Genomic DNA, 13,702 nt, shown 5'->3' on the forward strand with positions numbered 1-13,702 from the left:
ATTAAAAAGTAAACTGTAACTATATCCAAACTATAAAATTTGGGTAAGGTTTTAAGAAAATTTAAAGTAAGTGTAAACAAATAAAATTGTTTTGCCTAGATTGTTAAGTAAGTAAGATTTCTTCTAAAATATTTAAAATCATTGGGACGCCTGGGTGGCTCAGTGGGTTAGGCGTCCAACTCTTGATTTCGGCTCAGGTCATGATCTCGCGGTTTGTGTGTTTGAGCCCCACATAGGCTCCATGCTGACAGTGCAGAGCCTGCTTGGGATTCCCTCCCTCCCTCTCTCTCTGCCCCTCCCCCGCTCACTCTCTCTGTCTCTCTCGAAAAAATAAGCCAACTTAAAAAATTTTTTTAAATATTTAAATTATCTATTAAGATTAAACGGCAAACTACACAGTACAATGAATATCAATTCATTTTGTCACAAAATTTTATAGCAAAGCGATTCATTGACACTATAAATTTCAAAATTTTAATTCTTAGTAAATATTTTTATAGAACCAGAACTATTTGTAATTCTAGCATTGAATGCCCATGAAATTGCCAATATAAAGGAAAGCGATTGCGCTTCATGCCTGTTACACTAGACCTACACTATACATGCACGTAAGGATAATATGAATAATACTGTAGCTAATTCTCAGATACCAGGTTAACTGTTGAAAATCGTGAGCACTGGGTAGTGTATGGAAACCAATTTGACAATAATTATATAAGAAAATAATAATAAAAATAAAATAAATAAAAATGGGATGCTTAAAAATAAATAAATAAGCCAGTTATTATATCTCTTTGGTTTTTCTGGGTAATTGTGACTTAATTGAATGTAGTATTTTCAGGAAACGTGATCCATTAACTGTATATGCTTATATATATATATATATATATATATATGTATTTATTTTATTTTTCATTCAAAAAAAAAAAAAAGAAAATAGTGGGCAAATGCATGAGCACCTCTGCAAAGTACAAAAAATAAAATAAAGGGAACAAAGAAAACGGACAGTTGGCACCATAAGGGAATTGCTATTTCATTATAAAAGACACTTCTGAATTCACACTATTTGAGAGGAAGGATTTACAAGTTAATTAATTTGGCTTTTTCCTCCCCAAAGTGTTGTCACCAAATACATGGCTGAAATCCTCCCCATGCTCCCAAGCAGCATCGACACAAGCGCAGTCCACAAAACTCTGGGCTTTGGACACAATTGCCTTTTGTTTAGAGGATCTAAGGGAATGGAGAAGCTTTCCCTGGGGCCTGAATAGTGTCAGTCGGAGAGCAAATATTTAGGGTTTTACGTTGGTCTGTGCTGCCTCTGACCTTGGATCCTGGGTGGCAGCAGCACCATGTATTCTTCAGCAAATGCACTTGTTGGTGATCAGCAGAGCCCTGTAAAGATGGGGTCCAGGACGGGGGTCCCTCTTGCCAAGACTAAGCGTGGTCCTGGAACCTTTGCTTCCTGTGTGTCTGGGCAAAGAGGATTTGCGGAGCCAGCTGACCTGTGCTTCCAACCATCTTATTGGACCTCCGGGGCCCTGGGAAGCTTAGACTCCCTATTAGAACCGTCTTGGCTCTGTGGAACACTGCGGGGGTAATTTGTAGCCATTCCTGGCTTGTTCTGCCCTCTTTCTGATCCCACTGCTTGTGTCCAAAGCCCGCTGGTGTCTTCTGCCCGTGCCCTGGCAGCTCTGGACGTGCCCACGGGTTCTGCTGGTACCAGTCTCTATGTTCAGATGTATCCCTGAACTTCACAGGCAATTCTCTGGGGATCCTCTTTATAGGAAACCATGGCAAGTGCTCCCCTTTCTCAAGAGTGTGAGGATGTGGAAAGAACAAGGCTTCCAACTCTAACACTCCAAGATCTCTTTAAGAAGTCTCCCCAGTCTTTCTCTTGTATCACTCTGCACACCACCCTCTAGCGGTGGAGTGAGGCATCTAGTTCACTTCTGAGTCACTCCATTGTTTTTGTCTCACGCCTGACTGGTCCTCGCTGAGCCTACACATCTGTCCTTGTGTCCGGTCTCTGACCCAGGAAGGAGTTCATAGCAAAGGGAAGAAAGTAAGACGTGTAGATTGCCATTCTGAAATCATCCCAGGACTGTTCACCAGCTGGCTGTGGTGAACTAGGCTTTATGCCACATTGCAGGTTGGAGGACATCACTTTTTTCATGACTTTAATGACTTCTTTTTGCCCGCGGGTATAACACCAGGCTGACTCCAGGCTGTGAACCAGCTTCCCAAACCACACAAAGACTTTCAGAAATCTCTGCCGTGTACTGCTAGACAATTCAGGTATCTTAATTTTCTGTCAGTCTTAGTGTCTTTAAACTACAAAATGCTTGCCTCCTTTTAAACTCAAAATGAAGTTTATAAAGTTTGTTTCAAATGAGCTTCAAAGAGGGAAAACCAAGTATTTTTATAAAATAATTTTTAGACAGCTCCCACTTACATACTTAACTCTATCTCATAATACTAATTCCCTTAAATGAAATATTATTTCTTATACCAAGCACAGCTGGCCCTCTGAAATGCATTGTAGGTAATTCCACTTGGTATCTGCTATGTTTGTAATTTACTGGGTCTGCCAAATGCTGACAAAATAAATCATGTTAGCTGACTCCCAGTGGGGTGCTCTTCTTCAGTTCAGACTGGGCAGCTATCTCCATCTTTCCATCATATCTAGTTAACATCTTTTGTGCTTTGTGCATTTGTAAACAGTATTTTATTTAGAACTTCATAAATCATAAGAATGATGTAATTTTAAACATTGCAGTTCACAACCCATAATAACAGGGTCGGAAAAAAGAGAAAGAAAAATATCTGTTTTTGTTTGTTTGTTGGCTTGTTGGTTTGCTTATTGGTTTGTGTTTTGGGGGTTTTTTGAGGGTGAGAGTGGAGAAGGTTTCTAATGAAGCTCTCGCATGCATCTGGAAAATTCTTACAGCTGAAAGGTTGGCTGTTTCTCAGCCATGGAGCTGAAAAAGGTTTCCTTGCACTGAGAGAAAATGGCAATGCGAGGAAAGTCAAGGAAGAATGAAACCCTACTTCTTTTCTGTTTGATGTTATGCAGGTTTTAAAAACATGTTACAAAGAAAGATCCTGCCAGGAGTTCTGGGATCTTATGTTGATATAAATTTTAGCAATATGGCTCAGATGAGACCTTGAGAGTGATTTCATGAATTCGTTCTTCCAATGAAACTCATTGCCATCTAGGGTGTGCCAGGCTCTGTGCTCCATTCTTGGGACCCAAAGTTGAACTAGACATGTTCCCTGTCCACAGAACATCTTGATGTTCTATTGTTGAGACCCCTGCATTCCACAGGCCTCAAATTAGGTAACTCAAATTTATCAATTTGTCCAAGAATGGTCATTCTATAGAGAGTTGACTCATCCTAAACAAACCAGAACATTATGTATATATTCATGGTAAGAAATATATATATTCTAGTCAGTACTTTCCATGTATAAAAAGATGCTGACATCTAAACATCTAATTGGCTTGTGCCCAGCATTGAGCTAGGTACAGTTATCTCATTTAATGCAAACTGCATATTAATCATATAAGATCGGTGTTATTGTACTCATTTTGTGTGATGCAGAACTGGAAGCTAGAAGATGGGAAGTTGCTCAAGGTCATACAGTTAGCACAGGGTGAAGCCCAGATTCCAGCAGGCCTGCCTGATTTCAGAGACCTTCCAATGTTATGATCTTGATCTCATTTAATGGTATAAAAGCCTGTCTTTGGTTCTTAGGTCAGTAGCACTTTATTCTTTCTATTTATTATGGATGTCAATCACTTAATGAATCTATGTTTCCCAAATAAATATTTTTTTATTTTTTTTAATGTTTATTTACTTTTGAGACAGAGAGAGACAGAGCATGAATGGGGGAAGGTCAGAGAGAGAGGGAGACACAGAATCCGAAACAGGCTCCAGGCTCTGAGCTGTCAGCACAGAGCCCGACGCGGGGCTCGAACTCACAGACTGTGAGATCATGACCTGAGCCGAGGTTCGACGCTTAACCAACTGAGCCACCCAGGCACCCCCCAAATAAATATTTTTAAAAATTGGCTTCAGTGTTTTCCATTTTGTTTCTTAACCATGAATGGAGCAGAAATTTTCCCAGTTTGGGGAACCATCTGCTAGGATCTAAACATGACACAAGTTGGTTATTTCATCATGGTCTCATTGAGAAAAAAGAAAGAAACCATAACACTTCTCTTTCTTCCCTTCCTCCATCTTTCCCTCTCTTTTTTCTTATCATCTCCTTTCCTTTCTGCCTTTTATTCCTATTTAAAAGTACCATATATTCAGCCCAATTCACTCATATCCTAGTGGGAAGAAACATATGTGTATGGAGAATTATCAGGAAATACGCATTATACAATAAGAGAAATATAGCCAAAATATAGGTCCAGCCCAGAAGAGAGTATGGTTGACTCTATCCTGAAGACGGTGGGGCCACGGAATCTTTCACCCAGAAGACACTTGATGTTGATGCTTGAAAAATGAAGAGGCAAGAGGAAGAGCAGCTCAGGGAGAGAGCACAGAGTATGAAAAGTCCTGATGTGTCTTTGTTGGCTACAGATTCCTGTACCAGTGACTACTCAGTGCAATATTAAGAAGAGGAAGGGAGATGCAGAAAGGTGGAGCCGAGCAAGTATTGTGTTGATATTGGCAAAGTGTGGTTTCCAAAGACAAGTGTCCTGCTGCTCTGAGCATTGTTAGAGTGGAAGGTGAGGCAGCTGCAGGGATGGCACCGAGCCAGTCAGTGTTGATGGAATGACTTCTCTCTCTCCTGGAAATTATGATACTAAATACTTCATTTTTTTTAGTGTTTATTTTTTTTGACAGAGAGAAAGAGAGAGTGTATGTGCGTGTGCAACTGGGGAAGGGACAGAGAGAGAGGGAGACAGAGGATCTGAAGGGGGCTCTGTGCTGACAGCAGAGAGCCCGATGTGGGGGCTCCAACTCATGAACCACAAGATCATGACCGGAGCTGAAGTCAACTGCTGAACCGACTGAGCCACCCAGGCGGTTTTTCTCAGTACTTTTCCTGTTTGTTGTAAAAGCCATGTGACATGATACAAATTATTTTCTTGGAAATCTTTAATGCAAGGAGAGTGGGGTCTACGTGATGATTTAGACCAATCCATGATGACAGGGATGAGGCCCGCCTCTCCTGAAGCACATAGCTGCACAATGTCAGAGTTCTGTCAACATCAAGGAGGGAGGAAATCGCTGCTGGGCAGGCATTCAACTATGTCTGCTACAGAGCGAATGAAAAATGAAGGGACAAGGTGATTGACTTTGCAGTTAAGTACAGATACTTAATTGGCACTCCTGTACTAATGAAGAAGGAGCATTGCATATTTTCTCTGTTAGTACCATCCATATCATTATAGGTCATGTATAATGGTCTGTAGAGAAGTTTTGTTAGTTTTTGTTTTGTTTTGTCACATCTTTATCATTTTCAAAACAGTGCTTTATAAAAGTGCTTTGAAATATCTATCCATCATCTGCAAGGTGCAGGAGATTTTAAATTGGCCTTGATTCATTCGATATTGGAATACGTATAGAAGGCAAGGGATTTGTTTTCTTGTGAAAGTAGTCTTTTCTAAAATCAAAGATGGTAAATGAAAATGTTTCTTCTGGAACAACAAAATAGAAGCCACCAGAGATCCTGGATGATCTCAGGGAAAGCCACCTACCTAGTCTGGACCTCTTGATCATCACTGGACTATTATAAAAGAAAAAATTCTATCTTCTTTGAGGCACTGCATTTTAGAGTCTATTTATTATTATTTAAAAAATTTTTTTAATGTTTATTTTTTTTGAGAGACAGAGCACAAGTGAGGGAGGGGCAGAGAGAGTGGGAGACACAGAATCTAAAGCAGGCTCCAGGTCTGAGCTGTCAGCACAGAGCACGACGTAGGGCTCGAACTCACAAACCGTGAGATCATGACCTGAGCCGAAGTCAGAGGTTTAACTGACTGAGCCACCCAGGCGCCCTTAGAGGCTAGTTATTACAATAGTCTATCCTAACTAACACACTCGTTACCTTTTTTGAAGAGGGACCAAATCTTCCAGTTTTGTCACAAGAACCTGAAATTTAGAATTTTGTATAAAATCTACAGGTCTCTCTTTTTTTTTAAAGGTTGCTTGTTAATTCAATATTATTTGAAGCCCTGTTTAGGGAAAAACCACATGTCCACACATCACCACTGCCTCTTTGGCATGGCTTCTTGCCTCCAACACTTCTTGGCTTTATGACTGGCTGCTTGTGTGTTTTGACTCTACCACAGATGCAACAGTATTTGCAGGGAGGCAGAGAGGGGATCCCTGGCCAATATTTGAAAAGAGAGGATGAATGGTAGGTTGTGGACTCTCTATGTCCCTTATTTGGTACTTTATACAGAAATTAATTTATCAGGTGAAAGTACTACAGAACATCCAGCTCCTCAAATCAAGGATGTAGTAGTAGATGATGGCAAACGGAAGGACAGCCTACAGAGGACTGCCGAGGGGATTAGATGGGTTAACATGTGTAAGGACTTAAAACAGTGCTGGAAAACAGTAAACACACACTTAACACTGGGTGTTAGTGTTATGCAACTTGCCCAAGGTCACAGCTAGTCAGCAGAGGAGTACATGGACCTCCTAAACAGACTTTTCATGTTTCAACTTGTTCAAAATTTTTTGTCATTTTGCTCTATGTTCTCGAAATTTCCGTTACTTTATCTTCTATATGACTAATTCTATCTTTAATCAGGTTCATTATTTAGTTCACTTTTTAATTGAGGTGTGGGGTTTTTTGGGCAATCATATTTTTAATTACCAAGAATTTTTCTAGTGTCCTGGCAACTCAGTTTGTGATGGCAACCTGTTCATATATTATGGACGTAATATCCTTTCTGTTCTAAGGACACTAACAAATTATTTTTTTAAGTTCTCTTTCATTTCCTGCATTAATTCTATTTCGTTTTTCCAAGGTCATCTATTCTGTTTGCTCATCTGGTCCTTTTCCTTACTTTTATTGGTTTTCCTCAAATATCTAATGATCTTACATTTGTCAGTCCCATTTATGAGTGAAGGTTTAGGTTGACTTGTATGGAGACTTAGCATGATTTTCCTCTGTAGGTGTGTGAGTCATTTTTCCCCAGCAGACTTCTCCTAGGGGTTGACTGCATGCTTTGTATAAGTGCCCTGGTTGTATTGACAGTCTTTTGGGTTCATGGATATAAAGCAGACAGGCAGCCTGAAGATATCCTCCAATTACCACAAAGGAGGACTTTGGCTATGGAAGGCTTCAGTACATTTCTTTCCAGTCTCTTTCTGGGTGGAAGGGGAAAGGGGACGGTCTTAGGTTACTTTCAGCTCTACTTCTCTTTCTGGGCCCTGTTTAGAAGACTTTTCCAAGCAGATAACCTACATTCTTAAATTATCAGGATTCATCCTGTGGATAAACATTACTCTTCCACATGCAGTTTTCTCGTTAATACATACTGGTTGTCCGTGTTGCTCATCTTTATTGATGCCAAATTTCTCTTACTATGGTTTATTCCACTCTATTGTTCAGATTCCACCACCCCCCCCCCTTTTTAAATCTTCTTAGAAGTCCTCATAATTTTTCATCCAACGATGGCATGTACATAAAGGTGACACTTTAATGAGCATCACCTATATTTTTTACTTACCCCTTTGTATGACTTTTCATATTTTCTGAATGGATTTTGAAGTGTGTGCTCAGCTTGTTATTTTAATTAGTCTTTTTTGTAAGTAAGTTTAAAAGTTCCTTTCTCTATTGTCTTCTTTAAATGTTTTTTAGGATTGATTATCTACATGGGCTTACTTTGGAAAGCTGACAGTGAAGAAGTGTATGTTTGCTGGCAGCTGATGTATGTAATATACAAGAAAACATACCAGGAGTTTTATTTAATTGTACCAATAACACTTAAGTCTAGGTAGACTGCAGAGTTCCTGGGAGAGCTTCAAGCTCCTCTGAATTGAGAAACAATTTAAAAGATCAGAAGTAGAAGGTTGATTCTTTCTTGATTTACCCAACTGGACCCCTGAGACAATGAGCAGGATCCTGTATTCTGACCCTTCCATCTTCTTCAACCTCAGTCGCTTTGGGTCCTCACTGTACAACAAAGGAGTGGCTTTGGTGGCCCTGGTTCTGACACAACTGTTCAGGGAGTCCCCACCCTACAGCTCACTGTAGGTGAGCACCTACAGCACTGTAGGTGCTGTTGTTATTTGAAGCTACATATCAATGTCTGAGCTACAAAACCTGATCCTCACATGCCAGTCATGAATGCCAGAGAGATAAGGAGTGTGTGTGTGTGTGTGTGTGTGTGTGTGTGGTTTGGGAGGCAAGAAGTGGTTGTAGTCCAACAGTCAATATTTATTGACTATCATGAGCAGGCCTCTGAAGTCATATATGTGGGAATGTAACGAGTTCCTAGATACCTTTTCTCCAATGCCCCGCCAAGGAGCTGAATTTATATTAAAACCTCTCCCATTCTTGAAAATACAACCTGTTCCGGAGTGAATGTTTGTCTCCTCCCCAACCCCAAACTCAGATATTGAAATCGTAACCTCCAATATGATGGTGCTAGGTGGAGCCTCTAGGAGGTGATTAGGTCATGAGGAAGGAATCCTCCTGAATGGAATTAGTGCCCTCATAAAAGGGACTCCAGAGAGGTCTCTCACCTTGTTCCCACTGTGTGAGGACACAGTGAGAAGTCAGCAGCCTGCAGGCCAGAAGAGAGCCCTCACCAGAACCCCACCATGCTGGCACCCTGATCTTGGACTTCCAGGCTCCAGAAGTGTGAGAAATGAATTTCAGTTGTTTATAAGCCATCAGTTTATGATACTTTGTTACAGCAGCCCCATAACACACAACCTAATTGCTTTTTTAATCGGAAGTTTAAAAATAAAATAGTAATAAATTTTTTTAAGTGGTGTAGAAGGGAACATCTGTACGGTTGAGAAGTAGTGAGTAAAATGACCATCTGGTCCTATTTAAAAATGAGTGTGGCATCTTCATGTAAGGCCCAGCCTTACGTGGCTCTCCTCTGCCACAGAGGTCTCTCTGAGCTTAATGATCATGCCCCTTTGTCAATAGCAGATGTTTCCGAGTGTAGCCCAATGTGGGTTTGTTTGTTTGCTTATAAATTGTATTCATGTGCTGCTCCACAAATACAGTATGAATGTTAACATTTCCCATCTTTGTATATGTTTTATAATATAGAGAGTAAAAAGTTAAATAGGAAAAGAAATGGGGAGAGCTTCTCTCCACGTCCTAATAAATCACATTGCCCATTCTTTGTATTCTTTCAATCAGGTTCATTAAAAGTAACTATATTTAAAATTTTTAATCATGGAAATTAAATATATATATATATATATATATATATATATATGTAGGAATATATAAATGAAGGAATAATATGTCTCATGTGTTCACTTAGTTTTAATAAATATCAATTTATGGCAAGTCTTTTTTATGAGCAGGGGGTGGGGAATTCCAATAGGCTTTTATTGAGATAAGTTGACAAAAAGCAAGATTTTATCAACCATTTTTTCCTAAACCTTATAGACTCAGCAGAGACTCTGGTCCATATATGTGTACACACAACATAATACATCCCAACAAAAACAGAGTCCCACTGGAATGCTTGCCAATTAACAGAAAGCCAATTTTCCCTGTCCCCAAATGTTTTTAAAATTTTGAGTCCCCACTGTACACTTTTCAGTGGAACTGATCCTTTATGGCTTAGGACATTGGGATTCTATTCCTATTTTTACTGAACAAAAAATACATTTTTTCAAATTTTAGCCTTATTTGAAGAAAGGGAAGTGACTTTGTTTTCTTCAGTCACCTCTCCCCTACAACCACTAGTTAAAATACAGTAGAATTTATGGCAAGTCTTATTTTGTCTATACCCTCCATATCTCCCTCACTCAAATTATTTTGAAGCAGATTCCAGACGTATATTATGGAGTATAATACATTATACTCCATTTAATTAACATAAAAGAAAATGAGTGAAAGGAGAAATAGAAGGAAAAAGAAGAATGGAAGGAAGGAACCAACAAACAAACTAATGGAAGAAGGAAGGTATGAAGGAGGTAGGGAGGGAAAAACATAGTTCGGTGATTATTTTATTCCTGTGAATGTAAATTCATATCAAGTAACAAAAGTTGGGTCTGGTGCAAGTTAATTTGCTTTATTTTGGAAATGATCCCAGTTAATGAGTGTTTACCTTCAAAGAGTTCAGTTTTGCTGCAAACCCATTGACCCCATGCCCATATTCTTCAAACACTTTTAGGTGGAATTCAGATTCTGTAGGATCATTTGATCCTACCCAGATGGTGGACATTATGGAACCAGAACCACCGTACTCCAGTTTCCTTGCCACTTAAAACAAACAAAATAAAACTCTGCATTTTTCTGCCCTTTGGTTTTATTTTGTCTTGTTTTCACTTTGGCTATAAAGACAGAAAAAATGTACAGCTACAGAGATTAAATACCAGCACATAGCAACAATCAAATTTCACCCGTAGGAGAATAATCAGGTAACTTTCCTACAACTTCAGACACAGACAAGCACTTCCTGAGCTCACTAATACAAGACCCCATTCTAAAGACATGGGTTTATTTTGTGCTGAGGCCAAGGCTATTTTGCTAACTGACCTTGGTCTCTGCTGACCTCCAGAGGGAGCCCTGTTGTAGCCAGATCTGAGGCTCATCTGTGAAAGGGCCAAAATTAATTTTGCTTCAAATGCCAAGGCAATGTTTATGGAGTGAGGCAATATTTCTGATAACCAAGACCCGAATGTTGATGTTCAATGGATTAAAGATCAATGGTGGCAATTTCAGAGTGTGAGCACCTTGAATAGGTAAGCAGTTTGGTGCTATGCCAGTGTCGCCTCCTCAATTCGTAGAGAGGAACAAGCTTTCAAGCAGAACAACCTCTAATACAGCCATTTGCATCTCCCATGTTTTAACAAATAGCAATTATGGGAATCCAGCCAACTGTGCTACCTGAGAAATTCTTTGAGCTAAAAACATACAGTGACTTAGAGTAACACAACTCTAGACAGCCACAAAAGCCTGCCTTGATGAGCTTTATGATAAGCATGTTACATAAGCCATTGTGAGAGCCTGAAACTCTACATTCTCGTCCACAATGTCTTTGATGGAAGGAAGCGTGATCTTAAAAAAAAATCTACCATGGAATGTTATAAAGGAGCAGAGGATCTGTTATTTAAAATCAATAGAAATTCTAAAGTCGTAACACTAGTTCATGAGTATTGAACTAAAATGGCCATGTAATAATCCCTGCAGTGCTTTGGGGGTTGTAGTGAGGCTCTGGCCAGGGCTTCATGGTTTTCATGTTTGCATGTTAGGGGTCTTTTATCCTATTCTTTGAGGATAAGAGTGATAAATGTAATACTGCTGCTTTTTACTTACACTTGTCATTCAAAGCACTCTGAACACTTTCGAAGAGTAGATATACACTATCATAAACACTTTTGAAACAAGGCAGGTTATTAATTAAATAACTCACTTGCATACTAATGTCCAAGGCATATGTTCCTGCTTCTTAAATATGGTTCAACTGAAAAAAGAAAACTCGCCTATAAACTTAGGACCATTCATATTATTTAACCAAGCACTATGCTTTCTGAGCTATAAGTTCTAATCATAAAATATCATTTTTCCCAGTATCCATCCCCAACGCAGTCGTTGAGAAGATCAATTATTTACCTGTAACATGCCATTCAACAGTGGCGTCTTTTTGACATCACAGCGAGTTGGTAAGGGAATAAGCTCGAGTTTCATAGAAATTCTAACTCATCTTTAATCAAATTGCAAGTAAAAAATGCCAAATATTATTCACTTGTTTTTTGACCCAACCAGACTTCACTTTCTACACTCTGACTCTTTGCTTTTATTTACAAGCAAAAAGCAAAGTATAATATGCCCATTATGAGCTACTAACTTGGTAGTGTTTCTGAAAAATAAGGGTATGGCTTATTATAACTGATTCTAACTAGGGCTGATAGAGCTGATATTATTTTACATATTCCTATTACATACTTTCAGCTATCCTGGCTTTTTTCCAGTGGAAATTGGTGAGTCAAAACAGTCTCCTCCCAGAGCAGAAATGTGACTCGATATGCTGTGTAAGAACCCAGGAGTCTCTGTAACTCAAGTAATCAACCACAGGGTCACTGCCCAGGGCTGACTCAATAATGCACAACAGTGGGACATAGAGGAACCAGGCAGTAAGTCTCCCTGGGGATTGTCCCTATTCCCTAATGTTGTGGCACTGGAAACTAAGTTTAAAGCATTCTTGTTTTTGGTGTCATCAGCCCTCAGGAGAGATATAATGAATGAAAGAATGAGCAAAGCATACTATTTAAGCAGGTTATGCATGTTTACCTGGACAAGAGGACTTTATAAATATTCCATCTAAAAAAAATCATATATTTATATAAAATATAAACCATGTTTAAATATATATATGTATGCATATATATATATTTCAGACACCACCCGTACCTCCAACACTGCAGCTGGGAGTCAGGAATCTCTATGACATTCCCAGAGTAATTACAGTGCTCAGCCAGGTTGGAAAATCAAGGGCCTAGATTTTCAGATACACTCCCAAATCCTACTCATATTTTTTGTTTTAAATCTATTTCTTTCTCCTCAGGCTATAGCCAAAGACAAAACAGGAATCTCCTTATTTTCTCAAGTCTTTATATTCACAGAATAAGTATTGAATAACCTCTTGCATTGTTTACCAAACATTTGTTTCATTTGACAAATGAAGACACAAACTCAGAGATGTTAAGTACCTAGTTCAAGGTTACACAGTCCACTAATGGAGCACCAGGGCTAGAAGGCTGGCTGTTTTAGCCTCTGTGGTCAGCTGACCATTCCTTTTCCCCCTTCTCCCCAGCTTTACATCCAAGCGTAAGAAGAATGGAGGCGTCTAGGGGCTTCCTTGAAAAATCAGACATAAATCAGGGTAAATGTAAGATATTAATCCCCATGCAATATTTTCTCTCAGAATCCTACACAGTGAAAAAGACTTATGAGACATATCAACCAAAGACCATGTGTAGACCTTTGGGTCCAGTTTGAACAAAATGTAAAAATGTTTTGAAATTATTGATAATGATTAAATCCAAGTGATGGGCACATAGGGCTTATTATGCTATTCTTTCTACCTATTCATATATATATGTGTGTGTACATATATACATATATATACACACACACATATATATAATTCATATATATATGTGTGTATATATATACATATATACATATATATATACACACATATATATATATACATATATATATATATACACACATATATATATATTTAAATTTCTCACTATAAAACTTTTTTTTAAAAGAATCCATTTCTCTCAAGGGCTGACTTACAGTTTTATGGGTTATTTGACTTACCTATATAATAATATGCTTATCAGTGAGGTCCGTAACTTGATAGAATGTTGATAGCTTTATGTCACTCTGGAAGAAAATGCTTTAGCCTTCTGCCATGACTGCTGTGAAGCAGGAGATAAATGCCAACCGTTAAAGCAGAAACTATGTTTCTCTAACAATTGGAATCTCTTTCAAAGTAGCTAAATACTTCTATAACCTGTTG

Source organism: Panthera leo, chromosome A1, assembly GCF_018350215.1.
Source record: "Panthera leo isolate Ple1 chromosome A1, P.leo_Ple1_pat1.1, whole genome shotgun sequence".
Classification (NCBI taxonomy): Eukaryota; Metazoa; Chordata; class Mammalia; order Carnivora; family Felidae; genus Panthera; species Panthera leo.